The 11,432-nt window shown below is 41.9% G+C and overlaps 1 non-coding gene across 1 annotated transcript; it reads right to left on the reverse strand.

Moving 5' to 3' along the window:
- Positions 1–4,984: 4,984 nt before the first annotated feature.
- LOC134544240 (5S ribosomal RNA) lies at positions 4,985–5,103 on the reverse strand. Its single transcript, XR_010077630.1, has one exon. It is a non-coding gene; the product is annotated as a 5S ribosomal RNA (ribosomal RNA).
- Positions 5,104–11,432: the final 6,329 nt, after the last annotated feature.

Genomic DNA, 11,432 nt, shown 5'->3' on the forward strand with positions numbered 1-11,432 from the left:
TGGCGCTGCAGGAGGCCAGCGAGGCTTACCTGGTGGGGCTCTTCGAGGACACCAATTTGTGCGCCATCCACGCCAAGAGGGTCACCATCATGCCCAAGGACATCCAGCTTGCCCGGCGTATCCGTGGCGAGCGTGCTTGAGTTCCTTGCCATTTTTTTTGCAAGGGGGAAAAAAAAAAACAGCCCTTATTAGGGCTAAAAATAACTGTCAAATTTGAAAGGAAAACAGTTGTCTGGCTTTTTGTACCTATTAGCTGTCGTTGACCTTTACCCAGCCAATAATATATTACATTAATAAGAATTTGGAAAAACACAGTTATAGTGTCTGTGTTTTGAGGTGGTTGTTTATATTGTACACAAAAGATTTGCACACAATGCAATGTATTCTGCATAGGAAATAAAAACTCTTCAAACAGTGCCTGTCTGCAGTAGCAGCACCATCAGCAGCAGCAGCAGCAGCAGCAGCATAAAGTTCACCATTAATACCCTGAGACCTAATCCTTACAAAAAAAATATGTGTGTGTGTGTGTGTATATATGTGTATATATATATATATGCTGAAATAAGAGTGAGATGTTTGTAAGACGTTTTCCTGCTTAAAAACTTTAAATAATTTTGCACCTAAACTATACACACAATGTAATTGATAAATTTCTTTATTTATTTATTTATTTCCCCCGCTTCAAATACCATAAGAAATTTTTTAACCAGAATTTTACCTAACGGCAGAGGTGTGGCTATAGGAGGCAATGATTGCAACAACTGATACCTTCATGACTAGTATTGTTGGCCCTTAGAAGGGCCGATAAGGTGGTACAGTGCCACAGAAAGTGCCAGCGGTCCTGCTGGCATCTTCATTTCCGCTTTGGGGCTGCTTTCTTGGGCGACTTGCTATTTGGGGCAACCTTCTTTGGCTTTGGAGCACGGGGTTTCTTCGTGGGAGGTTTGGACACCTTTTTTGCCTTTGAAGGTGCCTTCTTGGGCTTGGGGGTTGCAGCTGCTGCCTTTTTTTTCTTTTCTGCTGTAGGCGGAGTCTTCTTGACTGGTTTCTTGCCCACCGCTGCCTTCTTGGCTACGGATCGCTTCTTTTCCTTAGGGGCAGCTGCACCACGCTTGCCGCTTGGAGCCTTGGGCTGGTCCGGAGCACCGGTGGTCCCTGAAGCCAGCTTGAAGGAGCCAGACGCACCCTTGCCTTTGGTTTGGACAAGCTCGCCGCTAGCCACTGCTGCCTTCAAGTATTTCTTGATGAAAGGTGCCAGCTTTTCCGCATCTACTTTGTAGGTAGAGGCGACGTATTTCTTGATGGCTTGCAGTGATGAGCCGCCCCTTTCCTTGAGGCTCTTGATCGCAGAGGCCACCATTTCAGATGTGCGCGGGTGCGCGGGCTTGGCTCGTGGCTTCTTCGACGCAGCCTTGCCTTTCTTCGGGGAAGCTGCCTGTGATGGGGCAACAGCTGGTGCTGCAGTCGCTGCTGCGGTATCTGCCATGACGAGACTGATCCTACAGAATGCAAGAGCAAAGTGAAAATAAAATTTTTCTCTCTGCAAATATCTGGTTACCCAATTTTCTGGTTGCGGACGGTTCAGAAAATTCTCGATGCCTTGCTCACGTAGGGAGCAGCGCACTTTGGACAGCGAAAGTAATGTAGGGCTTCTTTAGCACTGATTTTTCAATGTTTTCTAAATGTCAGCAGTCTACGATGACATAATGGGCAGTTCCACTAATAGTGTAATTTTTTTATGGCAGCTGCACTGTTTAATTTGCACTGCGAGCTGTTTAAATTTACTGCTACACCAAACAGGGAACTTTTCATTTGCAGATGTTATTCAAGGAATCAAATACGTAATTTGTGCTGGAATCACTTGAAAATGGTTAAATTAACTTAGGTATACTTTAGTGTATAGTATGCTGAAAATGTGGAGATAATTTCATGAAGGCTGTTTGCTGTGGAAGCACTAGCAAATCACCTTGTTCAGTGCCACCTGGAATGGCTTTCTTCGTGCACCTCCAAGGATGATGTGATTATTATTGTGAGTAAATTTTGTTTACATTTTCATTGTGTGAATAATAAAACTTTTAACTGTACACACAACAAGCATTTCACTTGGATCTGATGCATTCTCAAGAGTGCAGTTTCTGTTTAGCTTTTAAAACTGGCTGCCCTTCAATTCACTCAAGGTGCAGATGCAAGTTGCTGATGAAGTATTCCACACACATGCTACATTGGAGAAATATTTTAATAAAAATTAAAACTCTTGCAGGATTTCGAATAAAAACTATCCTATTTATCCCTTCTATGTTTTGGTACTGCGAAATTGAGAGAGGTAAGTAAGTTGTGAGGTTATTTTTACTTGCTTGCATGTGAGGTTAGCAGAGCAAAAATATTTTTGAAATTGCAGATACATGGTCACTTTATTTCGTTGCAAACATTTATAAGCTCGTAATCTTATTTAAAGTCTCCATACTTAATGCGTTTGGAAAACCTTCTTTCTCTCAATTTTACAATGGAACAAAATTTTACTTGTATGTGTACATTAATTCCATCTCTAAATGATGTAGGTTTACGCACCGAGATCAGGTACATTGTAGAGAGAAAAACACACGAGTACCTGCTTATTTTGAAGTTTTAATGAGTATATTAAAAAAAAAAAAAAAAAAACGATAAAAATATAATTGAAAAAGTATATTATTCACGTATTTTTGAGGATGAGGGGAGGGGGTGTTTTTGTCCGATGGTCGTTTATCTTTAAAGAAATTTCCGTTGGACCTGTGCGTTCTTGCTCTGCCAATTCTCGAAAAATGAAATATTTTAAGTCGTCTTTTATGTGCTAACTTCATTATATTTGGCTGCATTCGTATTTTTATTAGTTTTGAAACATTCATGTCACGGAAAATAATCATAAACCAGGACAAAAACGTTTTGACTAAATGTTCTAGGTTGGTTGTAAAACATTTTCTTATTTTATTTCACATCGGAAACATCTGTTAAGTTGTAAGCTTTGTAATGAATGCGACAGTCACTTGTTCGCTGAAGTGTTTGTTTAAGAAATTAGTATTGTAAATTTGTTTATGGTCTTGTTAAATGAAATTTTAAGTGAAATCATTTGGGAAAACAGAGGCTACAGGAATTTTCAACACAACTTGATGACCGACGTTGTGACTAGTGTGGGAGTGTGTGCTCGTGTAAATATCAATTTTTCTTACTCCTCGTGCCGGTCAACAGGAAAACAGCGAGTGTGTTATCTCATCGCGGGCGTGTGATTGCGTGTGGTAAATTGTGCTAGGTTAATTACCGCAAAACTCCACTGTGTGCAAATATGTAGTGTGTCGCTGTATGCAAATATTTGGTATGTCTTTTTTTTTTTTTTTTTTTTTTCAGGCAATACACACTTTGAATTTTACACAATTTCGATGCTGCAACCTAAGTGTATACATGCGAATAGGATTGCTTAAATGAAAAAGTAAAGTAGGAGGTAAGTGCAAATGTTTCCAGGAGGTTATGCACACACAATCTATTTTATGAATTAATAGTTATTATCTAAGAAAATGATAGAAGATTATAAATAATGTGTGCAGAATAATACAGAATTTGCATGTTACACAAAAAAAAAATATATATATATTCCAAATATTGTTAGCAAAATGCACCTAGATTAGTGAGCTGGATTTTTTTTTTTTTTTTGTATTTTTGTTCTGTTGATCCCACGTGGAGTCAAGGCTCCGGGATATAGAACATGTATGTGCAGACAATTAATATTTACATGATGCAAGTTACCAAGAAAAAAAATTTCAAAAAAAAAAAATACATAACATGTTACACAATTTAACTTTATGCAAAACATGAAGCAGCTGTTATCACAAGTCCATTCAACAAATTAACAGTTCAATTTCTCTATTATCAATCAAATTAAAGAATAGCTTCAGAGGGTAGGTAGGATATTCTAGAAGAATTTTTTTTACTGTTTTTTTTTTTAATACTGGTAAATTGTTTTAGTTATTTTCTGTGATATTAAGTTGTAAAGTTTTACTCCCAAGTAATTTAGTCCATTTTCAAATCGCCTAGTGTTATGTTCAACTATCCTCAATTTACTAGCATTTCTGGTGTTATACCTATGTGCGAATATCTAAAAAAAAAAAAAAAAAAAAAAATAATTTTTTTTTTCTTCTTTTTCTTAAGAATGAATAAAAAGTTTCTAGAACGTATTCATTTATGGCAGTCAGGACTTTAAGTTTTTTGAATTTTGGTCTGCAGTTAGATGATTTTTTATCTTTTGTTATTATTCTAATAGCTCCTTTTTTTTTTTTCCCCCCAATGTTATATGGCAGAAAGAGTAGAGCTATGGCTACTGTGACATCATGCATTGATGGGAAGGTTATTGTTGGATAACAAAAATTTAGATGATATAATTTTTATTTTTTTCCATACACAACACATTGCAGGTACAATTTTACAGGTTACAGCTGTACCACCTCTAGTATTGCTGCCGACCATCCAACAAATGAGCACACTAAACAGGCATTGATGACATTGTTATCAACGTCTTTTTGAATCTCTCATTATTATACATAACTGCCCACTGAAACAGAGAAACTTCAAAATAGGTGTGTGTGTGTGTGTTTATATATATATATATATATATATATATATATATATATATATATATATATACATATATACATACATACATACATACATACATACATACATACATATACACTTATATATTTATTTTTTCACTTTGAATTTTGTATGAGGTATACACATGCAAAGATTCACAGCTACTGGGTGGTGAGTGAGTGAGTGAGTGAGTGAGTGATTGATTGATTGATTGATTGATTGATTGATTGATTGATTGATTGATTGAGAGAGAGTGAGTGTGTGTGTTAGGGGGGGGGGGGGGAAATGTGGTGATTGTGGGGGAAAAAAAAATTTAAAATTGAAATTTTTAAAAAAAAATTTTTTTCTGTAGGGTGCAAAATAGTAGTGCCAACGGCACGTGGTGTTCCCAAGCGGTCACCCATCTAAGTACTAACCACGCTCGACGATGCTTAACTTCGGTGATCGGACGAGAACCGGTGTGTTCATCGTGATATGGCCGTTGGCAATGATATAGATGTTTTTTTTTTGCAGTTTGTATTTGCCACTCGAAATAGCTATACCAGGTGTGATTGTTACAAACAACAGGAGAAATCGTGTAATGAACACTCTTTTACTTCCCCCCCCCCCCTCCCCACACACAACACCCACCACCCTCACCATCCCAACCACCAAAGCCCTCTTCAAAATACACTCTCACACACACACACAAACCCACACTCTATAACTGATGAACATTACCATAACTTCTTAAAGCCATTAGATAATATTTAACTCAAGAAAGGTATTGTGATATGTTTAAAGAAAGAAAGGTGAAACCTTTAACTTTACCAGCAGGTATTAGTATCACTGAGGTATCTTCTAGGTTGTAGCAGCAATAGTAGTAATAATAATAAAATTAAATAAGGTAATAAAAAAGAAAAGTTATACATGTGATCAAATCATGAATGTATAAAACTGGAATGAATTTAAATTTTTTTTATTTTTCTTCATAGGCTGTTTTGAAATTGATGAGTAAGTGCCTCTTCTTTTAAATTTTTTAATGCTGAACACTGTTACATAAGAGATGAATGTTTAGAAAATTTAAAAAAAAAAAAGCTAGCCCAGCCCCCTCCCCCCCTCACACAAAATCCAAACAAAAAAAAAACACCCTCCTTCAAAACATCACATAATCATCCAGCCAGCAGTGCAGACGAGAAATTTGCACTCGGGGCCGCCATTTTGACGATAAATTCTTGCATGGCACACCAAAGGTAGGAAAGAATTTAAAAAAATAAAAATAATAGGCGAGCACCCTCGCGTCTGCCTGTAGAAAATGAAGTTAAAAGTAACATAACCTAAAGACAGGCACACACTAGGGTGCTCCCAGGCGGTTGAGAAATTTTTTCCCGCCAAAAGACTTATATATATTATTTATTTTACTGTTTTTGGCAGGGGGCTATGTCGGTCTGTGTGCAAAGTAGTTCCTACTCCCGCCGCCAGGAGCGCGCGCGGTGGGTAGCGATGTTGTTTTTTCTGCTTTCATTTGTTTATTATTTAGAGGGTTAATGCTATGTAAATGTACGCAAGTTTGGTTATGTGTCGGTAGTTGTGCGAGATTTAATTTCCGAAACGAAATTTGACTTTCATCGGCCTGCATTTCTCACTTATTCGGAAAATACATGTGTGTTTATGTATGTATAATAATCGAGTGATTTTGTAATAATTTGGAAGTTTTGTTTGCGTGTGCGATGTGGGGAAGAAAAGGTGTGCACACGAGTCCTAGGGCTATATTTTTTTTTATTGCGAAATATTTACTTCATGTGGTGAAAAATTTTAAATTATTTGTGATGCAAGTGAAATTTTTTTTTTTTTTTCAGTTGGGTGATGTGTTTGTCCTCGTTTGTGTGCAAGGAAGCAAACATGCTGAAGGTAAGGGGCCATAAATGACACTTTAAAATATTAGTTTACCATTAATTTTGGTTAAATATTAAATTGCCATATAAGTAAAATCATGTCAACTGTTGTATTCCACCCAGTATAAGCTGTTAGTAATGGGTACTTAATATAAATAGAATAAATGTAAGCATTTTCGTCTGCATGAAAATTCACTTTTTTTTTGGATCCATTTGTACTGTGGGTAGTTAAATAGTACATTATGTTGTTTTTACTTCGAAGTACAAAACATCTTGTGCATGATTGCAAATTCAAACGCAGTTAAGCATAATATGAATTCGAATTATGTGTGTGTGTGTGTGTATATATATATATTTTTTTCAGTTTTTTTTTTTTTTTTTTTTTTTTTTTTTTTTTTTTTTTTACTGTGTCCAGTTTTAGCACAAATGGAATTATTTTCAAAGTGAATCGATGCAACTGGTCTTTGCCATTAATATTGATATATGATCTAACTAAATTAAATAGAAAGGATTTTTTTATTTATTTTTTTATATATATAAATATATTTGTAGCAATGTACTAATGACCACAGAAGTAAGCAAAAAAAAAATATATATATATATATATATCTCAGCCAGTAAACCATGCGTCTTAAAGACTTTTTTTAATGAAAATATTTCTGCCTTGGTTAAGCTTACATTTACTATCATAGGGATTGAGGGAATTGTAGAACAGCAGCAGAAGCATTTCCTTTCATGATCATGTTCTTGGTCCTGAAAAGGACCGTTTATGTAAGCATGTGCACACCAGACCTGCTCACTTGGAGCTGGTGTATTTGGTGACAGCCTTGGTGCCCTCGCTGACAGCGTGCTTGGCCAGCTCCCCGGGCAGCAGCAGTCTCACGGCCGTCTGTATCTCGCGGCTGGTGATGGTGGAGCGCTTGTTGTAGTGGGCGAGGCGGCTGGCCTCTGCCGCGATGCGCTCGAAAATGTCGTTCACGAAACTGTTCATGATGCTCATGGCCTTAGATGATATGCCAGTGTCCGGATGAACTTGCTTCAACACTTTGTAGATGTAGATTGCGTAGCTTTCCTTCCTCTTGCGCTTCTTTTTCTTGTCGCCCTTCGAGATGTTTTTCTGGGCCTTGCCCGCCTTTTTGGCTGCCTTACCGCTCGTCTTGGGGGGCATCGTAGGTCTGAGCTGTGCCGCTGTCGCTAGATGAGTGAGACGGGAATTTTTTTTTTTTTTTTTTTTTTTTTTTTTTTTTTTTTTTTTAGACTACAGCCCCTCCACGCTGAAGTCAGTCTCACACAGCCGAAGTGTTTGTGAGCCCTGCTAACCAAATGGGAATGATTTGACTGAGGGAATTGATGCGTGCCAGGTGGGACCTATACGCTTAATTTGATAAACTGAGTAACTGCCTATGCTGTCTTCACTCTCCTGTGAGGGAGGGGGAAGCAGCTGGCGACGTGCGTCTGGCGCGGTCAAGCCTGCAGGAGTGCGGAATTTGCACCCCGACAGCCTATGGGGAGTAGAAAAGGGTAGACAACAGTAAACCAGCGAGCGCACTGGAGGAAACCTGTTGCCTGTGAGTGAAAAGTTAACGCAACCGAGGGCCCGAAGGGATAGGAAGCGGATGAGGGCGAATGGGATCTGTGGTTCTCCCAGATGGGATTTCTGGAAGAGCCATTTTGAGCACGCCATGCGGCATATGCGCTCGGCAGGCACGAGCGAATGTGGCAATTTAGGCCTCGGCATCTCGAGGGCGGCAGGAACTGCTGGCGCGACCTGCAACTAAAAATACAACACATATTTACATTGTTCTATAACTAAGTTTAATGGCTATTAGCCCGGTTAGGCTAATAAAGGGGCTCGTGCACTCAGGCACTATGGCCGGCGTCTCTGAGCCACAAGATGATGGGTGAAGTCGTGGGTTTAGATTTATGTTGCGAAAAATTTTTTAATATTTAATATATATGCATATATAATTAATAATTACAATTATATATGCATATATTTTTCACTACTGGGGTGGTTTAGAAGCACTGGGGGGGGGAGAAAAATTATGACGTAAAAATAATTTTTAAACACTAAAAATTCGGGTGGGCATGGCAGCAGCTCTCTGGAACATGGCGCCCTCTCCCTCGCCGACAGGCACTGTGGGCGGCGTCTCTGTGGCGGCCCCCAGGGAGGGCGGGGAACATGGAGCACAGCTGCTGGAGAGTAGATGACAGGGTGAGTGGGGGGAAAATTATGTTGCAAAACTTCAATAATTTAGGAAGAAAACTAAAAATGAATGTGGGATAATTGCACTGAAAAGGGGGAAACGGCGATTCTCGTTGTTTTCTTAAATCAGGGTGGTGAAATTTGTTGAATCAGGATACGGTTTCTTAATGGTGAGTGTTTTAGGAACATTTTGCCAGTTCAAACATGACGGTGGAGTTTATAGTTAAAAAGTTATGTGGAATTTAGTGTGACAATGTGTGGACGAGTTTTTCGGCTGAAAGTTCTCTCGCCAGTCCGCAACCGGCTGCGGGTACCCCCACCTAGGCTCCGCCCACCGGTGCGGACCAGCCAATCAGCGCCGACCCGAGCTTGGCGAGAGAGCGAAAAACACGACTGATTTTGACGGAGTATTTTTTAAGTGTTTACGGGGGTTTTTCGCATAAAATGTGTTTCGGTCTTTTGAATTTTCTGGCATCTTCAGGATTATATCGTCCCAAGTTGTGTACGAGCGGATTGGTGTGTGTTTCGACTGATTTGTAAAAGGAAGTGGCTTGCTTGACGAGTTGCGCGTGCAGTGTTTCTATGCGAAGTTCCTTGTGTATTAGGCGCATCGGGACATAAATGGGAACTTGCGCTATTCTTCTTAGGGATTTGTTCTGTACGATTTGTAGTTTCTTCAAGTGTGTTGGCGCTGCGTAGCTCCATGCTGGGGATGCGTAGGTTACTATAGGTTGGACGCAGGCTGTGTAGAGGATCTTGCCATTATGTGTACTTAAGCTGCTCTTGTGGTTTAAGAGGGGGTACAGCGTTGCTAGTCTTGCGTTGGCTTGAGCTTGTTTACTGGCGATGTGGTTCTTCCATGTGAGTCCGCGGTCCATGTGTACTCCTAAGTATTTTACAGTTGTTTTGTATTCGATGTCGTTATTGAATAGGTTGAGCTGCGGCAGGTTTTCTGGGACTCGTCGGCGCGTGAATATGATGGCTTCGCATTTGCCTACGTTAATTGATGTCCTCCAGTCGGTGAACCATGCTTCTATGGTGTGTAGCGAATCTTGCAGTCTTCGTACAGCCAGGTGGGGGCTGAGGGAGCTTGTATAGAGCATGGTGTCGTCTGCATAACACGCAATGTTGGCTCCAGGTAGTTGTGGGAGATCTGCTACATATATGTTAAATAGCAGGGGCCCTAGTATACTGCCTTGCGGTACCCCTGCTAGTATTGGTCTAGGTGTGGATATGGCGCCTGGAATGTGTGCACGGAATGAGCGGTGATGGAGGTATGAGTCTAATGTTTTGATGTATGTGTCCGGGAGTTGTATGACCTGGAGTTTGTGTAGCAGTCCTTCGTGCCATACTCGATCAAACGCCTTTTCTATGTCGAGAAAGACAGCTGCAGTGTATTGGCGCCAGTTGAATGCGTGTGTAATGTGTTCTGTAATACGGACTAATTGTTGCGTGGTGGAGTGACGAGCCCTGAAGCCAAACTGGTAGTCCGGGATTACACGATGTTCTTCCAGATGTAGTTGGATGCGGCGAGCTAGCACTTTCTCTGCGACTTTAGACAGCGTGTTGAGGAGACTAATTGGTCTGTAGCTGGTTGGTAGTTTGGGATTTTTGCCTGGTTTTGGGAGTAGGATTAGTTTGGCTTCTTTCCAGGTGTGTGGCCAGGAGTTTGTTTGTAGGATGCCATTGATGCAGGATGTGATTGCCTGAAGGGCAGGGAGTTGAGTGAGACGGGAACTGAATTTTTTTCGTGAAAAGTTTTCTTGGCTTCTTGTTGCGCGACCAATCGGAGCGCTCCGCGGCTCGTGATTGGTCGCGCTCCGCGGAGGGACGTGTAACAAAAGTAATTTCCAGCGGCCGGGGCGCCACTTTCTCGTAGGTTGCGGACCAGTGTACAGCCTATAACTCAACATGTCTGGCAGAGGAAAAGGAGGAAAGGTTAAGGGGAAATCCAAGACTCGCCCTCCTTGTCCGCGAATCCCTTCCCCATCACCCGCGCGCGCTCCCGCCGCTTCTAAATGTGGAGGCGGTGGCTGCCCGCCTCCGCCTCATCCCACACCCCCTCACTGTGTGCTCGGTCTACTTGCCCGAGCACGGCCCGTTCCCGGCCCGCGGCCTCCAGACGTTATTCCGCATGGATGCCCGGGTGGTGGTAGGGGGGGACTTCAATTGCCGGCATCGCGACTGGGGCTGCTTGTCCACGAGCAATCGGGGTATTCAGCTCCTTCGTGTCGTCCAGGGTTCCCCGGCACTCACCCTTCACTCACCCCCATCTTTCACGTTCATTCCGTGTCACATCCGGCAACGGCCGAGTGTCCTCGACTTGGTTATCACGGTGGGCCCGGTGGCCATGTCGGGGCTCTCGGCTCGCGCCGAGCTCACTTCCGATCATACACCGGTCATCGGTTTCGTGCGTGCGGCTTCCCGCCCTCCTCCTGTGTCCCCCACTTCCTTCGATTTTGCTCGTGCCGACTGGGCCGCCTATCGGGCACATCTGGACGGCACACTCAACCTTCATTTTCACATCTCCTCCCGGCAGCAGTTGGACGAGCACGTGTCCATCCTCACGGACTCGATCCTGGCTGCTGCACGGGCCTCCATTCCCTGTCGTCGCCCGCTCCTGCGGGGCGCGCCCTTCCCGCCGTCTCTGCGCCAGCTCATTTCGGCCCGCAATGCCGCTCGACGGCGCTGGCAGTATCGCCGGACGGGGGACCGCTGGCGGGAGTACGTGGATC

Source organism: Bacillus rossius, unplaced genomic scaffold (genome assembly GCF_032445375.1).
Source record: "Bacillus rossius redtenbacheri isolate Brsri unplaced genomic scaffold, Brsri_v3 Brsri_v3_scf35, whole genome shotgun sequence".
NCBI classification, from domain to species: domain Eukaryota; kingdom Metazoa; phylum Arthropoda; class Insecta; order Phasmatodea; family Bacillidae; genus Bacillus; species Bacillus rossius.